Genomic DNA, 21,492 nt, shown 5'->3' on the forward strand with positions numbered 1-21,492 from the left:
ACTGGGCACCGCCATCTCAAGAACCGCTGAACTGGGCCCTTCATCTCAAGCACCGCTGAACTGGGCACCGCCGTCTCAAGAACCGCTGAACTGGGCTCTTCATCTCAAGCACCGCTCCGCTGGGCACCACCGTCTCAAGAACCGCTGAACTGGGCCCTTCATCTCAAGCACCGCTCCGCTGGGCACCGCCGTCTCAAACACCGCTGAACTGGGCCCTTCATCTCAAGCACCGCTGAACTGGGCCCTTCATCTCAAGAACCGCTCCACTGGGCCCGCCGTCTCAAGCACCGCTGAACTGGGCCCTTCATCTCAAGCACCGCTGAACTGGGCACCGCCGTCTCAAGAACCGCTGAACTGGGCCCTTCATTTCAAGAACCGCTCCACTGGGCACCGCCGTCTCAAGCACCGCTGAACTGGGCCCTTCATCTCAAGCACCGCTCCGCTGGGCACCGCCGTCTCAAGAACCGCTGAACTGGGCCCTTCATCTCAAGCACCGCTGAACTGGGCCCTTCAGCTCAAGCACTGCTTAGCTGGGCACCGCCGACTCAAGAACCGTTGAACTGGGCCCTTCATCTCAAGCACCGCTCCGCTGGGCACCGCCGTCTCAAGAACCGCTGAAGTGGGCCCTTCATCTCAAGCACCGCTGAACTGGGCCCTTCATCTCAAGCACCGCTCCGCTGGGCACCGCCGTCTCAAGCACCGCTGAACTGGGCCATTCATCTCAAGCATCGCTGAACTGGGCCCTTCATCTCAAGCACCGCTGAACTGGGCACCGCCATCTCAAGAACCGCTGAACTGGGCCCTTCATCTCAAGCACCGCTGAACTGGGCACCGCCGTCTCAAGAACCGCTGAACTGGGCCCTTCATCTCAAGCACCGCTCCACTGGGCACTGCCGTCTCAAGAACCGCTGAACTGGGCCCTTCATCTCAAGCACCGCTCCCCTGGGCACCGCCGTCTCAAGAACCGCTGAACTGGTCCCTTCATCTCAAGCACCGTTGAACTGGGCACCGCCGTCTCAAGAACCGCTGAACTGGGCCCTTCATCTCAAGCACCGCTCCGCTGGGCACCACCGTCTCAAGAACCGCTGAACTGGGCCCTTCATCTCAAGCACCGCTCCGCTGGGCACCGCGTCTCAAACACCGCTGAACTGGGCCCTTCATCTCAAGCACCGCTGAACTGGGCACCGCCGTCTCAAGAACCGCTGAACTGGGCCCTTCATCTCAAGCACCGCTCCGCTGGGCACCACCGTCTCAAGAACCGCTGAACTGGGCCCTTCATCTCAAGCACCGCTCCGCTGGGCACCGCCGGGCACCGCCGTCTCAAGAACCGCTGAACTGGGCCCGCCGTCTCAAGCACCGCTGAACTGGGCCCTTCATCTCAAGCACCGCTCCGCTGGGCACCGCCGTCTCAAGCACCGCTGAATTGGGCCCTTCAGCTCAAGCACGGCTGAACTGGGCCCTTCATCTCAAGCACCGCTGAACTGGGCACCGCCGTCTCAAGAACCGCTGAACTGGGCCCTTCATCTCAAGCACCGCTCCGCTGGGCACCACCGTCTCAAGAACCGCTGAACTGGGCCCTTCATCTCAAGCACCGCTCCGCTGGGCACCGCCGTCTCAAACACCGCTGAACTGGGCCCTTCATCTCAAGCACCGCTGAACTGGGCCCTTCATCTCAAGCACCGCTGAACTGGGCACCGCCGTCTCAAGAACCGCTGAACTGGGCCCTTCATCTCAAGCACCGCTCCGCTGGGCACCACCGTCTCAAGAACCGCTGAACTGGGCCCTTCATCTCAAGCACCGCTCCGCTGGGCACCGCCGTCTCAAGCACCGCTGGACTGGGCCCTTCATCTCAAGCACCGCTGAACTGGGCACCGCTGTCTCAAGAACCGCTGAACTGGGCCCTTCATCTCAAGAACCGCTCCACTGGGCACCGCTGTCTCAAGCACCGCTGAACTGGGCCCTTCATCTCAAGCACCGCTCCGCTGGGCACCGCCGTCTCAAGAACCGCTGAACTGGGCACTTCATCTCAAGCACTGCTGAACTGGGCCCTTCAGCTCAAGCACCGCTGAGCTGGGCACCGCCGACTCAAGAACCGTTGAACTGGGCCCTTCATCTCAAGCACCGCTCCGCTGGGCACCGCCGTCTCAAGAACCGCTGAACTGGGCCCTTCATCTCAAGCACCGCTGAACTGGGCCCTTCATCTCAAGCACCGCTCCGCTGGGCACCGCCGTCTCAAACACCGCTGAACTGGGCCCTTCATCTCAAGCATCGCTGAACTGGGCCCTTCATCTCAAGCACCGCTGAACTGGGCACCGTCATCTGAAGAACCGCTGAACTGGGCCCTTCATCCCAAGCACCGCTGAACTGGGCACCGCCGTCTCAAGAACCGCTGAACTGGGCCCTTCATCTCAAGCACCGCTCCGCTGGGCACCGCCGTCTCAAGAACCGCTGAACTGGGCCCTTCATCTCAAGCACCGCTCCGCTGGGCACCGCCGTCTCAAGAACCGCTGAACTGGGCCCTTCATCTCAAGCACCGTTGAACTGGGCACCACCGTCTCAAGAACTGCTGAACTGGGCCCTTCATCTCAAGCACCGCTCCGCTGGGCACCACCGTCTCAAGAACCGCTGAACTGGGCCCTTCATCTCAAGCACCGCTCCGCTGGGCACCGCCGTCTCAAACACCGCTGAACTGGGCCCTTCATCTCAAGCACCGCTGAACTGGGCCCTTCATCTCAAGCACCGCTGAACTGGGCACCGCCGTCTCAAGAACCGCTGAACTGGGCCCTTCATCTCAAGCACCGCTCCGCTGGGCACCACCGTCTCAAGAACCGCTGAACTGGACCCTTCATCTCAAGCACCGCTCCGCTGGGCACCGCCGTCTCAAGCACCGCTGAACTGGGCCCTTCATCTCAAGCACCGCTGAACTGGGCACCGCCGTCTCAAGAACCGCTGAACTGGGCCCTTCATCTCAAGCACTGCTGAACTGGGCCCTTCATCTCAAGCACCGCTGAACTGGGCACCGCCGTCTCAAGAACCGCTGAACTGGGCCCTTCATCTCAAGCACCGCTCCGCTGGGCACCGCCGTCTCAAGAACCGGTGAACTGGGCCCTTCATCTCAAGCACCGCTCCGCTGGGCACCGCCGTCTACCGCCGTCTCAAGCACCGCTGAACTAGGCACCGCCGTCTCAAGAACCGCTGAACTGGGCCCTTCATCTTAAGCACCGCTCCTCTGGGCACCGTCGTCTCAAGAACCGCTGAACTGGGCCCTTCATCTCAAGCACCACTGAACTGGGCCCTTCATCTCAAGCACCGCTGAACTGGGCACCGCCGTCTCAAGAACCGCTGAACTGGGCCCTTCATCCCAAGCACCGCTCCGCTGGGCACCGCCGTCTCAAGCACCGCTGAACTGGGCCTTTCATCTCAAGCACCGCTCCGCTGGGCACCGCCGTCTCAAGCACTGCTGAACTGGGCCCTTCATTTCAAGCACCGCTCCGCTGGTCACTGCCGTCTCAAGCACCTCTGAACTGGGCCCTTCATCTCAAGCACCGCTGAACTGGGCCCTTCATCTCAAGCACCGCTGAACTGGGCACCGCCGTCTCAAGAACCGCTGAACTGGGCCCTTCATCTCAAGCACTGCTCCGCTGGGCACCGGCGTCTCAAGAACCGCTGAACTGGGCCCTTCATCTCAAGCACCGCTCCGCTGGGCACCGCCGTCTCAAGAACCGCTGAACTGGGCCGTTCATCTCAAGCACCACTGAACTGGGCCCTTCATCTCAAGCACCGCTGAACTGGGCACCGCCGTCTCAAGAACCGCTGAACTGGGCCCTTCATCTCAAGCACCGCTCCGCTGGGCACCACCGTCTCAAGAACCGCTGAACTGGGCACTTCATTTCAAGCACCGCTCCGCTGGGCACCGCCGTCTCAAGCACCGCTGAACTGGGCCCTTCATCTCAAGCACCGCTAAACTGGGCACTGCCGTCTCAAGAACCGCTGAACTGGGCCCTTCATCTCAAGAACCGCTACACTGGGCACCGCCGTCTCAAGCACCGCTGAACTGGGCCCTTCATCTCAAGCACCGCTCCGCTGGGCACCGCCGTCTCAAGAACCGCTGAACTGGGCCCTTCATCTCAAGCACCGCTGAACTGGGCCCTTCAGCTCAAGCACCGCTGAGCTGGGCACCGCCGTCTCAAGAACCGTTGAACTGGGCCCTTCATCTCAAGCACTGCTCCGCTGGGCACCGCCGTCTCAAGAACCGCTGAACTGGGCCCTTCATCTCAAGCACTGCTGAACTGGGCCCTTCATCTCAAGCACCGCTCCGCTGGGCACCGCCGTCTCAAGCACCGCTGAACTGGGCCGTTCATCTCAAGCATCGCTGAACTGGGCCCTTCATCTCAAGCACCGCTGAACTGGGCACCGCCATCTCAAGAACCGCTGAACTGGGCCCTTCATCTCAAGCACCGCTGAACTGGGCACCGCCATCTCAAGAACCGCTGAACTGGGCCCTTCATCTCAAGCACCGCTCCGCTGGGCACCGCCGTCTCAAGAACCGCTGAACTGGGCCCTTCATCTCAAGCACCGCTCCGCTGGGCACCACCTTCTCAAGAACCCGCTGAACTGGGCCCTTGATCTCAAGCACCGCTGAACTGGGCCCTTGATCTCAAGCACCGCTGAACTGGGCACCGCCGTCTCAAGAACCGCTGAACTGGGCCCTTCATCTCAAGCACCGCTCCGCTGGCCCCCACCGTCTCAAGAACCGCTGATCTGGGCCCTTCATCTCAAGCACCGCTCCGCTGGGCACCGCCGTCTCAAGCAGCGCTGAACTGGGCCGTTCATCTCAAGCACCGCTCCTCTGGGCACCGCCGTCTCAAGAACCGCTGAACTGGGCCCTTCATCTCAAGCACCGCTCCGCTGGGCACCGCCGTCTCAAGAACCGCTGAACTGGTCCCTTCATCTCAAGCACCGCTGAACTGGACACCGCCGTCTCAAGCACCGCTGAACTGGGCCCTTCATCTCAAGCACCGCTCCGCTGGGCACCGCCGTCTCAAGCACCGCTGAACTGGGCCCTTCAGCTCAAGCACCGCTGAACTGGGCCCTTCATCTCATGCACCGCTGAACTGGGCACCACCGTCTCAAGAACTGCTGAACTGGGCCCTTCATCTCAAGCACCGCTCCGCTGGGCACCGCCGTCTCAAGAACCGCTGAACTGGGCCCTTCATCTCAAGCACCGCTGAACTGGGCCCTTCATCTCAAGCACCGCTGAACTGGGCACCGCCGTCTCAAGAACCGCTTAACTGGGCCCTTCATCTCAAGCACCGCTCCGCTGGGCACCACCGTCTCAAGAACCGCTGAACTGGGCCCTTCATCTCAAGCACCGCTCCGCTGGGCACCGCCGTCTCAAGCACCGCTGAACTGGGCCCTTCATCTCAAGCACCGCTCCGCTGGGCACCGCCGTCTCAAGCACCGCTGACCTGGGCCCTTCATCTCAAGCACCGGTGAACTGGGCACCACCGTCTCAAGAACCGCTTAACTGGGCCCTTCATCTCAAGCACCGCTCCGCTGGGCACCGCCGTCTCAAGAACCGCTGAACTGGGCCCTTCATCTGAAGCACCGCTGAACTGGGCCCTTCATCTCAAGCACCGCTGAACTGGGCACCGCCGTCTCAAGAACCGCTGAACTGGGCCCTTCATCTCAAGCACCGCTCTGCTGGGCACCACCGTCTCAAGAACCGCTGAACTGGGCCCTTCATCTCAAGCACCGCTCCGCTGGGCACCGCCGTCTCAAGCACCGCTGAACTGGGCCCTTCATCTCAAGCACCGCTGAACTGGGCACCGCCGTCTCAAGAACCGCTGAACTGGGCCCTTCATCTCAAGAACCGCTCCACTGGGCACCGCCGTCTCAAGCACCGCTGAACTGGGCCCTTCATCTCAAGCACCGCTCCGCTGGGCACCGCCGTCTCAAGAACCGCTGAACTGGGCCCTTCATCTCAAGCAACGCTGAACTGGGCCCTTCAGCTCAAGCACCGCTGAGCTGGGCACCGCCGTCTCAAGAAACGTTGAACTGGGCCCTTCATCTCAAGCACCGCTCCGCTGGGCATCGCCGTCTCAAGAACCGCTGAACTGGGCCCTTCATTTCAAGCACCGCGAAACTGGGCCCTTCATCTCAAGCACCGCTCCGCTGGGCACCGCCGTCTCAAGCACCGCTGAACTGGGCCGTTCATCTCAAGCATCGCTGAACTGGGCCCTTCATCTCAAGCACCGCTGAACTGGGCACCGCCATCTCAAGAACCGCTGAACTGGGCCCTTCATCTCAAGCACCGCTGAACTGGGCACCGCCGTCTCAAGAACCGCTGAACTGGGCCCTTCATCTCAAACACCGCTCCGCTGGGCACCGCCGTCTCAAGAACCGCTGAACTGGGCCCTTCATCTCAAGCACCGCTCAGCTGGGCACCGCTGTCTCAAGAACCGCTGAACTGGGCCCTTCATCTCAAGCACCGCTGAACTGGGCCCTTCATCTCAAGCACCGCTGAACTGGGCACCGCCGTCTCAAGAACCGCTGAACTGGGCCCTTCATCTCAAGCACCGCTCCGCTGGGCACCACCGTCTCAAGAACCGCTGAACTGGGCCCTTCATCTCAAGCACCGCTCCGCTGGGCACCGCCGTCTCAAACACCGCTGAACTGGGCCCTTCATCTCAAGCACCGCTGAACTGGGCCCTTCATCTCAAGACCCGCTGAACTGGGCACCGCCGTCTCAAGAACCGCTGAACTGGGCCCTTCATCTCAAGCACCGCTCCGCTGGGCACCACCGTCTCAAGAACCGCTGAACTGGGCCCTTCATCTCAAGCACCGCTCCGCTGGGCACCGCCGTCTCAAGCACCGCTGAACTGGGCTCTTCATCTCAAGCACCGCTGAACTGGGCCCTTCATCTCAAGCACCGCTGAACTGGGCACCACCGTCTCAAGAACCGCTGAACTGGGTCCTTCATCTCAAGCACCGCTCCCCTGGGCACCGCCGTCTCAAGAACCGCTGAACTGGGCCCTTCATCTCAAGCACCGCTGAACTGGGCCCTTCATCTCAAGCACCGCTGAACTGGGCACCGCCGTCTCAAGAACCGCTGAACTGGGCCCTTCATCTCAAGCACCGCTCCGCTGGGCACCGCCGTCTCAAGAACCGGTGAACTGGGCCCTTCATCTTAAGCACCGCTCCGCTGGGAACCGCCGTCTCAAGCACCGCTGAACTGGGCACCGCCGTCTCAAGAACCGCTGAACTGGGCCCTTCATCTCAAGCACCGCTCCGCTGGGTACCACCGTCTCAAGAACCGCTGAACTGGGCCCTTCATCTCAAGCACCGCTCCGCTGGGCACCGTCGTCTCAAGCCCCGCTGAACTGGGCCCTTCATCTCAAGCACCGCTCCGCTGGGCACTGCCGTCTCAAGCACCGCTGAACTGGGCCCTTCATCTCAAGCACCGCTCCGCTGGTCACTGCCGTCTCAAGCAACGCTGAACTGGGCCCTTCATCTCAAGCACCGCTGAACTGGGCCCTTCATCTCAAGCACCGCTGAACTGGGCACCGCCGTCTCAAGAACCGCTGAACTGGGCCCTTCATCTCAAGCACCGCTCCGCTGGGCACCGCCGTCTCAAGAACCGCTGAACTGGGCCCTTCATCTCAAGCACCGCTCCGCTGGGCACCGCCGTCTCAAGAACCGCTGAACTGGGCCCTTCATCTCAAGCACCGCTGAACTGGGCCCTTCATCTCAAGCACCGCTGAACTGGGCACCGCCGTCTCAAGAACCGCTGAACTGGGCCCTTCATCTCAAGCACCGCTCCGCTGGGCACCACCGTCTCAAGAACCGCTGAACTGGGCCCTTCATCTCAAGCACCGCTCCGCTGGGCACCTTCGTCTGAAGCACCGCTGAACTGGGCCCTTCACCTCAAGCACCGCTGAACTGGGCACCGCCGTCTCAAGAACCGCTGAACTGGGCCCTTCATCTCAAGAACCGCTCCACTGGGCACCGCCGTCTCAAGCACCGCTGAACTGGGCCCTTCATCTCAAGCACCGCTCCGCTGGGCACCGCCGTCTCAAGAACCGCTGAACTGGGCCCTTCATCTCAAGCACCGCTGAACTGGGCCCTTCAGCTCAAGCACCGCTGAGCTGGGCACCGCCGTCTCAAGAACCGTTGAACTGGGCCCTTCATCTCAAGCACCGCTCCGCTGGGCACCGCCGTCTCAAGAACCGCTGAACTGGGCCCTTCATCTCAAGCACCGCTGAACTGGGCCCTTCATCTCAAGCACCGCTCCGCTGGGCACCGCCGTCTCAAGCACCGCTTAACTGAGCCGTTCATCTCAAGCATCGCTGAACTGGGCCCTTCATCTCAAGCACCGCTGAACTGGGCACCGCCATCTCAAGAACCGCTGAACTGGGCCCTTCATCTCAAGCACCTCTGAACTGGGCACCGCCGTCTCAAGAACCGCTGAACTGGGCCCTTCATCTCAAGCACCGCTCCGCTGGGCACCGCCGTCTCAAGAACCGCTGAACTGGGCCCTTCATCTCAAGCACCGCTCCGCTGGGCACCGCCGTCTCAAGAACCGCTGAACTGGGCCCTTCATCTCAAGCACCGCTGAACTGGGCCCTTCATCTCAAGCACCGCTGAACTGGACACCGCCGTCTCAAGAATCGCTGAACTGGGCCCTTCATCTCAAGCACCGCTCCGCTGGGCACCACCGTCTCAAGAACCGCTGAACTGGGCCCTTCATCTCAAGCACCGCTCCGCTGGGCACCGCCGTCTCAAGCACCGCTGAACTGGGCCTTTCATCTCAAGCACCGCTGAACTGGGCACCGCCGTCTCAAGAACCGCTGAACTGGGCCCTTCATCTCAAGAACCGCTCCACTGGGCACCGCCGTCTCAAGCACCGCTGAACTGGGCCCTTCATCTCAAGCACCGCTCCGCTGGGCACCGCCGTCTCAAGAACCGCTGAACTGGGCCCTTCATCTCAAGCACCGCTGAACTGGGCCCTTCAGCTCAAGCACCGCTGAGCTGGGCACCGCCGTCTCAAGAACCGTTGAACTGGGCCCTTCATCTCAAGCACCGCTCCGCTGGGCACCGCCGTCTCAAGAACCGCTGAATTGGGCCCTTCATCTCAAGCACCACTCCGCTGGGCACCGCCGTCTCAAGCACTGCTGAACTGGGCCGTTCATCTCAAGCATCGCTGAACTGGGCCCTTCATCTCAAGCACCGCTGAACTGAGCACCGCCATCTCAAGAACCGCTGAACTGGGCCCTTCATCTCAAGCACCGCTGAACTGGGCACCGCCGTCTCAAGAACCGCTGAACTGGGCCCTTCATCTCAAGCACCGCTCCGCTGGGTACCGCCGTCTCAAGAACCGCTGAACTAGGCCCTTCATCTCAATCACCGCTCCGCTGGGCACAGCCGTCTCAAGAACCGCTGAACTGGGCCCTTCATCTCAAGCACCGCTGAACTGGGCCCTTCATCTCAAGCACCGCTGAACTGGGCCCTTCATCTCAAGCACCGCTCCGCTGGGCACCGCCGTCTCAAGCACCGCTGAACTGGGCCGTTCATCTCAAGCATCGCTGAACTGGGCCCTTCATCTCAAGCACCGCTGAAATGGGCACCGCCATCTCAAGAACCGCTGAACTGGGCCCTTCATCTCAAGCACCGCTGAACTGGGCACCGCCGTCTCAAGAACCGCTGAACTGGGCCCTTCATCTCAAACACCGCTCCGCTGGGCACCGCCGTCTCAAGAACCGCTGAACTGGGCCCTTCATCTCAAGCACCGCTCCGCTGGGCACCGCCGTCTCAAGAACCGCTGAACTGAGCCCTTCATCTCAAGCACCGCTGAACTGGGCCCTTCATCTCAAGCACCGCTGAACTGGGCACCGCCGTCTCAAGAACCGCTGAACTGGGCCCTTCATCTCAAGCACCGCTCCGCTGGGCACCACCGTCTCAAGAACCGCTGAACTGGGCCCTTCATCTCAAGCACCGCTCCGCTGGGCACCGCCGTCTCAAACACCGCTGAACTGGGCCCTTCATCTCAAGCACCGCTGAACTGGGCCCTTCATCTCAAGCACCGCTGAACTGGGCACCGCCGTCTCAAGAACCGCTGAACTGGGCCCTTCATCTCAAGCACCGCTCCGCTGGGCACCACCGTCTCAAGAACCGCTGAACTGGGCCCTTCATCTCAAGCACCGCTCCGCTGGGCACCGCCGTCTCAAGCACCGCTGAACTGGGCCCTTCATCTCAAGCACCGCTGAACTGGGCCCTTCATCTCAAGCACCGCTGAACTGGGCACTGCCGTCTCAAGAACCGCTGAACTGGGCCCTTCATCTCAAGCACCGCTCCGCTGGGCACCGCCGTCTCAAGAACCGCTGAACTGGGCCCTTCATCTCAAGCACCGCTGAACTGGGCCCTTCATCTCAAGCACCGCTGAACTGGGCACCGCCGTCTCAAGAACCGCTGAACTGGGCCCTTCATCTCAAGCACCGCTCCGCTGGGCACCGCCGTCTCAAGAACCGGTGAACTGGGCCCTTCATCTTAAGCACCGCTCCGCTGGGCACCGCCATCTCAAGCACCGCTGAACTGGGCACCGCCGTCTCAAGAACCGCTGAACTGGGCCCTTCATCTTAAGCACCGCTCCGCTGGGCACCGTCGTCTCAAGAACCGCTGAACTGGGCCCTTCATCTCAAGCACCGCTGAACTGGGCCCTTCATCTCAAGCACCGCTGAACTGGGCACCGCCGTCTCAAGAACCTCTGAACTGGGCCCTTCATCTCAAGCACCGCTCCGCTGGGCACCGCCGTCTCAAGAACCGGTGAACTGGGCCCTTCATCTTAAGCACCGCTCCGCTGGGCACCGCCATCTCAAGCACCGCTGAACTGGGCACCGCCGTCTCAAGAACCGCTGAACTGGGCCCTTCATCTTAAGCACCGCTCCGCTGGGCACCGTCGTCTCAAGAACCGCTGAACTGGGCCCTTCATCTCAAGCACCGCTGAACTGGGCCCTTCATCTCAAGCACCGCTCCGCTGGGCACCGCCGTCTCAAGCACTGCTGAAGTGGGCCCTTCATCTCAAGCACCGCTGAACTTGTCACCACCGTCTCAAGAACCGCTGAACTGGGCCCTTCATCTCAAGCACCGCTCCGCTGGGTACCACCGTCTCAAGAACCGCTGAACTGGGCCCTTCATCTCAAGCACCGCTCCGCTGGGCACCGTCGTCTCAAGCACCGCTGAACTGGGCCCTTCATCTCAAGCACCGCTCCGCTGGGCACTGCCGTCTCAAGCACCGCTGAACTGGGCCCCTCATCTCAAGCACCGCTCTGCTGGTCACTGCCGTCTCAAGCACCGCTGAACTGGGCCCTTCATCTCAAGCACCGCTGAACTGGGCCCTTCATCTCAAGCACCGCTGAACTGGGCACCGCCGTCTCAAGAACCGCTGAACTGGGCCCTTCATCTCAAGCACCGCTCCGCTGGGCACCGCCGTCTCAAGAACCGCTGAGCTGGGCCCTTCATCTCAAGCACCGCTCCGCTGGGCACCGCCGTCTCAAGAACCGCTGAACTGGGCTCTTCATCTCAAGCACCGCTGAACTGGGCCCTTCATCTCAAGCACCGCTGAACTGGGCACCGCCGTCTCAAGAACCGCTGAACTGGGCCCTTCATCTCAAGCACCGCTCCGCTGGGTACCACCGTCTCAAGAACCGCTGAACTGGGCCCTTCATCTCAAGCACCGCTCCGCTGGGCACCGCCGTCTCAAGCACCGCTGAACTGGGCCCTTCATCTCAAGCACCGCTGAACTGGGCACCGCCGTCTCAATAAAAGCTGAACTGGGCCCTTCATCTCAAGAACCGCTCCACTGGGCACCGCCGTCTCAAGCACCGCTGAACTGGGCCCTTCATCTCAAGCACCGCTCCGCTGGGCACCGCCGTCTCAAGAACCGCTGAACTGGGCCCTTCATCTCAAGCACCGCTGAACTGGGCCCTTCAGCTCAAGCACCGCTGAGCTGGGCACCGCCGTCTCAAGAACCGTTGAACTGGGCCCTTCATCTCAAGCACCGCTCCGCTGGGCACCGCTGTCTCAAGAACCGCTGAACTGGGCCCTTCATCTCAAGCACCGCTGAACTGGGCCCTTCATCTCAAGCACCGCTCCGCTGGGCACCGCCGTCTCAAGCACCGCTTAACTGAGCCGTTCATCTCAAGCATCGCTGAACTGGGCCCTTCATCTCAAGCACCGCTGAACTGGGCACCGCCATCTCAAGAACCGCTGAACTGGGCCTTCATCTCAAGCACCTCTGAACTGGGCACCGCCGTCTCAAGAACCGCTGAACTGGGCCCTTCATCTCAAGCACCGCTCCGCTGGGCACCGCCGTCTCAAGAACCGCTGAACTGGGCCCTTCATCTCAAGCACCGCTCCGCTGGGCACCGCCGTCTCAAGAACCGCTGAACTGGGCCCTTCATCTCAAGCACCGCTGAACTGGGCCCTTCATCTCAAGCACCGCTGAACTGGACACCGCCGTCTCAAGAATCACTGAACTGGGCCCTTCATCTCAAGCACCGCTCCGCTGGGCACCACCGTCTCAAGAACCGCTGAACTGGGCCCTTCATCTCAAGCACCGCTCCGCTGGGCACCGCCGTCTCAAGCACCGCTGAACTGGGCCTTTCATCTCAAGCACCGCTGAACTGGGCACCGCCGTCTCAAGAACCGCTGAACTGGGCCCTTCATCTCAAGAACCGCTCCACTGGGCACCGCCGTCTCAAGCACCGCTGAACTGGGCCCTTCATCTCAAGCACCGCTCCGCTGGGCACCGCCGTCTCAAGAACCGCTGAACTGGGCCCTTCATCTCAAGCACCGCTGAACTGGGCCCTTCAGCTCAAGCACCGCTGAGCTGGGCACCGCCGTCTCAAGAACCGTTGAACTGGGCCCTTCATCTCAAGCACCGCTCCGCTGGGCACCGCCGTCTCAAGAACCGCTGAACTGGGCCCTTCATCTCAAGCACCGCTCCGCTGGGCACCGCCGTCTCAAGCACCGCTGAAGTGGGCCGTTCATCTCAAGCATCGCTGAACTGGGCCCTTCATCTCAAGCACAGCTGAACTGGGCACCGCCATCTCAAGAACCGCTGAACTGGGCCCTTCATCTCAAGCACCGCTGAACTGGGCACCGCCGTCTCAAGAACCGCTGAACTGGGCCCTTCATCTCAAGCACCGCTCCGCTGGGCACCGCCGTCTCAAGAACCGCTGAACTAGGCCCTTCATCTCAAGCACCGCTCCGCTGGGCACAGCCGTCTCAAGAACCGCTGAACTGGGCCCTTCATCTCAAGCACCGCTGAACTGGGCCCTTCATCTCAAGCACCGCTGAACTGGGCACCGCCGTCTCAAGAACGGCTGAACTGGGCCCTTCATCTCAAGCACCGCTCCGCTGGGCACCACCGTCTCAAGAACCGCTGAACTGGGCCCTTGATCTCAAGCACCGCTCCGCTGGGCACCGCCGTCTCAAACACCGCTGAACTGGGCCCCTCATCTCAAGCACCGCTGAACTGGGCCCTTCATCTCAAGCACCGCTGAACTGGGCACCGCCGTCTCAAGAACCGCTGAACTGGGCCCTTCATCTCAAGCACCGCTCCTCTGGGCACCACCGTCTCAAGAACCGCTGAACTGGGCCCTTCATCTCAAGCACCGCTCCGCTGGGCACCGCCGTCTCAAGCACCGCTGAACTGGGCCCTTCATCTCAAGCACCGCTGAACTGGGCCCTTCATCTCAAGCACCGCTGAACTGGGCACCTCTGTCTCAAGAACCGCTGAACTGGGCCCTTCATCTCAAGCACCGCTCCGCTGGGCACCGCCGTCTCAAGAACCGCTGAACTGGGCCCTTCATCTCAAGCACCGCTGAACTGGGCCCTTCATCTCAAGCACCGCTGAACTGGGCACCGCCGTCTCAAGAACCGGTGAACTGGGCCCTTCATCTCAAGCACCGCTCCACTGGGCACCGCCGTCTCAAAAACCGCTGAACTGGGCCCTTCATTTCAAGCACCGGTCCGCTGGGCACTGCTGTCTCAAGAACCGCTGAACTGGGCACTGCCGTCTCAAGAACCGCTGAACTGGGCCCTTCATCTCAAGCACCGCTCCGCTGGGCACTGCCGTCTCAAGAACTGCTGAACTGGGCCCTTCATCTCAAGCACCGCTGAACTGGGCCCTTCATCTCAAGCACCGCTGAACTGGGCACCGCCGTCTCAAGAACCGCTAAACTGGGCCCTTCATCTCAAGCACCGCTGAACTGGGCCCTTCATCTCAAGCACCGCTGAACTGGGCACCGCCGTCTCAAGCACTGCTGAACTGGGCACCGCCGTCTCAAGAACCGCTGAACTGGGCCCTTCATCTCGAGCATCGCTCCGCTGGGCACCGCCGTCTCAAGAACCGCTGGCCCATTGGCGGAAGGGGCAGGCCCGCATCTGTGTCGGGCAGGGCTGCACGAAGCACTCTGGGCACTAGTCCCCCTCCAGTACCAGTGGAGACTGTCATCCACTTGTGAGACTGTGGCTTTGCACTCCACAGGATGGCATAGTGGGCAAGCCACCCACTGTAGAGACTTGAGAGACTGTGGCTTTGCACTCCCCAGGATGGCACAGTGGGCAAGCCACCCACTGTAGAGACTTGAGAGACTGTGGCTTTGCACTCCCCAGGATGGCACAGTGGGCAAGCCACCCCCTGTAGAGACTTGAGAGACTGTGGCTTTGCACTCCCCAGAATGGCACAGTGGCCATGGAGGCCCCTCGTGGATCTGGCGTCGTGGACTCATCTGGCTGAGGTGCCCCCCCTTCCCTTCCCCCTGAGGTGCCTGTAGTTTTCCTATCTGATACCCCTGCAGTGTTCTCTCCGTTGGAGGCAGGTATCCTGTGTGGGCTTTGCCCATGTGTTTTGGCCCAGTGGCACACGAACAATGGCTGATACACATATCGGACTGGACAATTTATGTATATAAAGTTATAAATGTGTGATATATTTTATACTCAGTCTTACAATATAATTCAAATTTTATATTCATTTCCTTTTGTCTTTGCATTCTTCCGGGGGGCTTGGGGGGGTAACTGTGATGTGTTGCTATGCATTGATGTATGTGTTGTAGTGGGTGAGGGTGAGGGTGGGTGTGTCGCATATGTGTGTCCCCGTAATTTTTTGCCTCCCCCCTCCCCTGTGTCGTAGGTGCAGTACTCACCGTTGTCTTCTGTCCTGGTAGAGGAGCAGGAAGACAATGGCTGGGAGGATGTGTAGTTCGGGTTCCATGCTGTCCAGATTCCTCGTGGGGTGTATGGAGGTGAGCGTTTTCCGTCTGAAATGGCTGTTTCCGCCGTGTTTTTATCGGCGGGGCTACCGCCCCGGAAAAGGTGGCGGATTGGTGGGTTGTGATAGGGTGGGCGGTACTTTGTCTCCCGCCTGTCTGTTGGCGGTGACCGCCGCGCTGTTTGTTTGTCCCGCCGTGGCGGTCGGAGTGTTGAAGTGGCGGTCTCTGTTGGCGGTTTCCATCAGGGTCGGAATTTCATTTTTTTTACCGCCAGCCTGTTGGCGGGTTGGCCGCCGCTTTAACACCGACCACCAGGGTTGGAATGACCCCCATTGTGTCTTGTAACTGTGAGAAAGTAGCCTCTTTCTAGCATGGTTACCCCCACTTTTGGCCAGTTTGTAAGTGTGTGTCAGTGTGTTTTTACTGTGTCACTAGGATCCTGCTAGCCAGGACCCCAGTGCTCATAGATAAAAACCTATTTGTCAGTGTGTTTTGCCTGTCTCACTGGGATCCTGCTATCCAGGATCCCAGTGCTCATAGTTTGTGGCCTAATGCATGTGTTGTCAGTAGTGCTTGACTGTGCCACTGAGGCTTTGCTAACCAGAACCTCAGTGCTTATGCTCTTTCTGCTTTTAAATTTGTCACTGAATGCTAGTGACTTCATTTACCAATTTCAATTGACACCCTGGACCCCTCTTATAAGTCCCTAGTATATGGTACCTAGGTACCCAGGGCATTGGGGTTCCAGGAGATCCACCCATAGGGAGCTCAGACAAACCCTTGCACAGGCCTGCCATTGCAGCCTGCGTGAAATAATGCACATGTTATTACACAGCCATTTTCACTGCACTTAAGTAACTTATAAGTCACCTATGGAGAGAAAATTCCATGCATCCTAGGGGCTCCACCATGGAACCCCAGTACTGCCAAACCAGCCCCCTGAGGCTTGCACTGCAGCTACAGCTGCTGCCACCTCACAGACAGGGTTCTGCCCTCCTGGGGTCTGGGCAGCCCAGTCCCAGGAAGGCAGAACAAAGCATTTCCTCTGAGAACAGGGTGTTACACCCTCTCCCTTTGGAAGTAGATGTTACAGGCTGATGAGGGGTAGCCCCCCCAGCCTCTGGAAATGCTTTGAAGGGCACAGATGGTGCCCTCCTCGCATAAGCCAGTCTACACTGGTTCAGGGACCCCCTGCTCTGGCACGAAACTGGACAAAGGAAAGGGGAGTGACCACTCCCCTGTCCTCCACCACTCTAGGGATGGTGCCCAGAGCTCCTCCAGTATGTCCCAGACCTCAGCCATCTTGCTTTGCAAGGTGTGGGGGCACTCTGGAGGCCTCTGAGTTGCCAGTGCCAGCAGGTGACGTCAGAGACCCCTCCTGATAGGTCCATACCTGATAAGGTAGCCAATCCCCCTCTCAGGGCTATTTAGAGTCTCTCCTATGGGTTCTCTTCAGATTCCGCTTGCAAGTTTCCTTCAGGAATCCTCTGCAACAACTTCAGCTTCCTCTAACCTCCAATCAACCTCAGCCTGCTCCAAGAAACACTGCAACTGCAACAAAGTATCCACAAGAGATACTTTTCTTCAGCAACCTCAGCTCCAAGTCAGCAACTGCAACAGTGTCCATGGTGTGCATGCTATGAGGACTCCCTGTCTTCATCTTGCACCAGAAAGACCGAAGAAATCTCCCGTGGGGTGACGGAGTCACTCCCCTGCTCCAGCAGGCACCTTCCAAAACGACGACTGGTACCCTTGGACTCCTCTCACAGCGACGAGCGTGCTCCTAAGGACACAGAGGGTGGACATCATCGACATAGAATGTCCTGAGTACTTGCTGATGCAATTTGGAGGAGGTAAGACCTTGCCTTCCCAGAGAGCAACGACACCCCTGTGTACTACATTTTCTTCACCGCATGAGGCCTCTGTGCACTATTTGCTAAATTCCTCCATGCACAGCCTGTCCCAGGTCCCAGCACTCCATCCTGGGACGCTCAACTAGCTAAGTTGTTCTCCAGCGGCGTGTGACCTTCCTTTGTTGTGCTGCATCAACTGTGTTTTGCACCTCCTTTGTCCCTCTGTCCTGGGACCTCCGGGGGTGCTGGCTAGCATCCTAAGGGCTCTCTAAAGTGCTGAGAGTCTCCTCTTCCTCCTCACACAGAGTGAGGCACCCAAGTCCCTCCTGGGTCCAATCAGCACCATTTTGATGCAAAAAGCACTTTTGTTGTAGCCAAGGCTTGTTGGCGACTTCCAATACAAACAAACATCTACAACGATCCTCACGTTGTGGGACATCCTTTGCATCATGCAGGAATCCACAGGCATCTTCTTAGGGTGCATTTGTGCAGTATTCGACTAACCGTGGACTCTTCTTTTGCACCCTCGTCTTGGTTGGCAGGGGCTCGGGCCCTTCCTGGAACTTCTTTTGACTTCTGGACTTGGGCCCCTTCCTTTGCAGGTCTTCAGGTCCAGGAATCCAGAAGTTGTTCTTTGCAGACTTGGTTGGCTTCTGCAAAATCCCAATCATGCAGTGTAGTGTGTCCTAAGGAAACTTTCAGTACTTTACACCTGCTTTTCTGGGCTCTGCGGTGGGGTAATTTAATTGTGTTTACTGTATTCTTATTCTCCCAGTGATTCTGCACACACTACACTTGTCTAGGGGGGAATTTGTGATTCACATTCCACTTTCTTAGTATATGGTTTGTATTGCCCCAGACCTATTTTCTGCCATTGCAATCTATAGCATTTCCTATTGCTTGCATTGTTCTATCACTATTTACTTGTCTAATTTTGGTGTCTAGTGTATATATTGTGTATAATACTTACCTCCAGAAGGTCTCTAAGATATATTTGGTACTGTTTCACCCAAATAAATACCTTTATTTTTGGTAACACTGAGTATTGTTTTTACTTGTGTATAAGTACTGTGTAACTATAAGTGGTATTGCAGGAGCTTTGCATGTCTCCTAGTTCAGCCTAAGCTGCTCTGCTATAGCTACCTCTTTCAGCCTAAGCTGCTAGAACACTACTACATTTCACTAATAAGGGATAACTGGACCTGGTGTAAGGTGTAAGTACCCAAGATACCCACTGCAAACCAGTCCAGCCTCCAACAGTAACCATTTAGAATAACATTGGTTATGACATAAGTCACTAATTGAGTTTGCACAACGCAAGTAGAAATATTGGTGAATAAATCCCATGGGACATTTGTATGAATTATTACACTTTGTCTGTGGGCGATCAGGGTGGTCCTTTTGTAGTATACATAAATTCCAGAACAAGCATTTTGAAATCTAGTCAAACCTCTAACATTTTTCCACACAGGGTGCTCCGTGACAGCATGGCACATGTTCTGTCTACCAGTATCTGGAGTGTGGGGACTATAATGCACTTGTCAATCGGAAAACAGAACACCTACCACATTCTGACAGCAGATAAAGGTGTCAAGAAAGGCCATAATGAAGTCCATGATTTCCTGTGGAGTGGAGGAACTAAAATCCGTGGCTTGTTGCCTAGCAAAGTAGTGGCCCCTGGACTGTAGGTATCCATGCACATACATTGAAAGGTTTACCTAATGGCAGCACCACCACAGTCAATTTCCCAGTACTTCACTTTATTATAGTACAACATAAAGCAAGCGACGATCGTAGACTGGAGGCAGATGGCGTCAGTGTAGACGCGTCACGCTGTGCCACGCCCATCTCCGTTGCCGGCCCATAGCGAAGGTGGGGAGCGGGTCGAGGACGCTCCTCAGCCCGGAGCGAAAACGCTGCCCTTTTCGCCCAAGCCGCACTGAAGTCAGGCGGCTTGGGCTTTTTCTCGGAGCGGGCGAGTGCGGTCATAGTGATGCAGCCGCCTCGCCGCTCCGCTCGTACCTGGAGTTCCCGTGTACGTGGAGACCAATGAGACCGAGCTGCGCTTAGCATTTGGCACGCATTACGGTCAGCGTGTTTGGACTGGAGGCTTTTTATTCTTTCTTCTTCTCCTCTGCTCTACTGAACTACTGCCACTGGTTGGGGCCCCCAAGCCTCCTTCATGCCAGGAATGCAGGAAGAAGCAATTGGAGGCAAGATTTTAAGGAAGGAATCTTCATGGAAGGACTCAAAGCGGCTGGACACAACACAATATAACCAGGTACTGGGTCTGTGGCAGTGTTTTTTCTTTTTCTGAGGCTGCATTACGCTATATGGGTTTTTTCTCTTTGGGGGATCAGCCCTCAGGGTTGGCTCTTGTGCATGGACATCATATGAATGGCTCTATGGGACAGTGCAAAAAAAAGAAGTAACTGATTGCAGATCACACCTATAGGTGCTATATTTTGGAAATACCCAGATTGGGGAGGGTGGGAGAAATTGTGCTCAGAAATTAAAGTGGATCGGACACTAGGATATGTACAGCCAAGCCTATTTGACATTTTTGGATTTTTGTTCTTTTAAAACTGTTGGCGCACTGCTGTTGAACGCACAAACTGGATTGGTACGGTTGGAGAGAACTTGTGATTTAATTATTTACAATCTTATGGTTATCATGGCACCCAAAACCATTTGAACCCTTGGGGAGAAAGGAGAAGGGACACCAGCTGCCCGGGCTAAAAAATCTAGTGGCTAAATGGCCACTGGTAACAAAAGACCAACTTTTTCGCTCTGGAAAATGAATGGGAAACAGGTTAAAGACATAAAAAAATGCGCCTCTGAAGTCCCCCCCTGGGGGGGGGAAACACAGCCCATAATTACGGGCTTTTGGAAGGGAGGCATACAATAGGGCAATCTTGCTCACTCCCCCAGGAACAGGAACACAATCGACAGTAGGCATGAAACACGGGGAGGAAAGAGAAGTGAAAACGCCTCCGGAGGGTGGAAGTCAAGAAAAAGGCCTCCCTTTGGATTGGGAACAAACTCCTATGTCTTTGAAAGCCGCAGACAGTGCAGTACTCAAGGGGGGAGAGGCGGCTGTGAGGCCAAAGGATGCAGAGACATAGGAAGGGAGCTTTCAATTAGCACCCAGAGAACAGGGAAATTTTGTCCTACCTCAAGTTATTCAAAAAGGTATTTATACGACAAAGGAGGTTGTAAAGGTGCCGTTAATATCCAAAGATGGAGGAGATAAATTCTACTCTTTGACAGAGGACTCAAACTCTACTAACAGCAATCTAGGGACAAGTGAAAGTAGAGATAGCATCTCTTCTGAATCTGCTAGCTTTTTGTCCCTTGCAGAATCCACGGTACGACAGCGGCGGCGGAGAACCAAGGGGTTGGTCCCCAGTAGTAAAGATAATGCAGAATAATTAGCCCAGACCCAGAAAGCTTTTAAGTGGGACTATTCTGGTACAGATCTTATGAGCACAGTAGAGACCCATTCCTCTCAGAACATAACCAAGTTGATTGATGAATCAGCATGTGGCCCAATCCATGCAATGGATAATCGACATACAGATTCTGAAATGCTGCAGTCTATATATAATTCAATAAAGGAATTACAGACTGAGACAAGAGCAGAAAGCCGCAGGGCACGGTTGGCTACGAAACAGTTACAAGGAACAGTGCGTAAGGTGGTTAAGTCCTGCACAGAAATTGAGGGGAAACTAAGCTCAATTGAAGAGAGGACATCGGTCGTTGAAGGAGAGATCGAGGCTCTGAGAATGCAAACTACAATGCATGATGGGCAATTAACTGATATAATGTGGAAGCTAGAGGATCAGGAAAATAGGCAAAGGAGGAATAATCTGCGCTTTCTCAGGATCAAAGAGGAAGCAGAAGGCAGTAATATTAGGGCCTATATGATCAAAGTATTGCAGGAAGCATTTCCAGAGCTCTCCAAATGGTATTGGGAAGCAGAAGTTCTGACGGTGCATAGGTACCCACTAATACGCCAGGAAGGCCGCAGAGAGGAGACTAAACATCCCAGAGCCATTCTGGTCTATTTCGGGAACTAACTTTTGAGACAATCTATATATGAAAAAGCACGTCCTGATGCTCTGCGTAGTGGTGGTGGAGCAACCTTTTTTACTCAACCTGATTTTTGTCATGCTACAGTGGAGCGAAGGTGGAGACTGCAGCAGCTGATTAAACCCTTTCAAGACAAGGGGGAGAAGCGTATTTACTAGCTCCAGCTCGTCTTAAAACTGTGGTTAACGGGAAAACTAGAGTATTTAATTCTGAAGTTCAGGCTAAAGAGTATCTGCTTGGGTTGTAATTCCATATGATGTAAGGAATTCATG

This window comes from Pleurodeles waltl, chromosome 10 (assembly GCF_031143425.1).
Source record: "Pleurodeles waltl isolate 20211129_DDA chromosome 10, aPleWal1.hap1.20221129, whole genome shotgun sequence".
In the NCBI taxonomy this organism is placed as follows: domain Eukaryota; kingdom Metazoa; phylum Chordata; class Amphibia; order Caudata; family Salamandridae; genus Pleurodeles; species Pleurodeles waltl.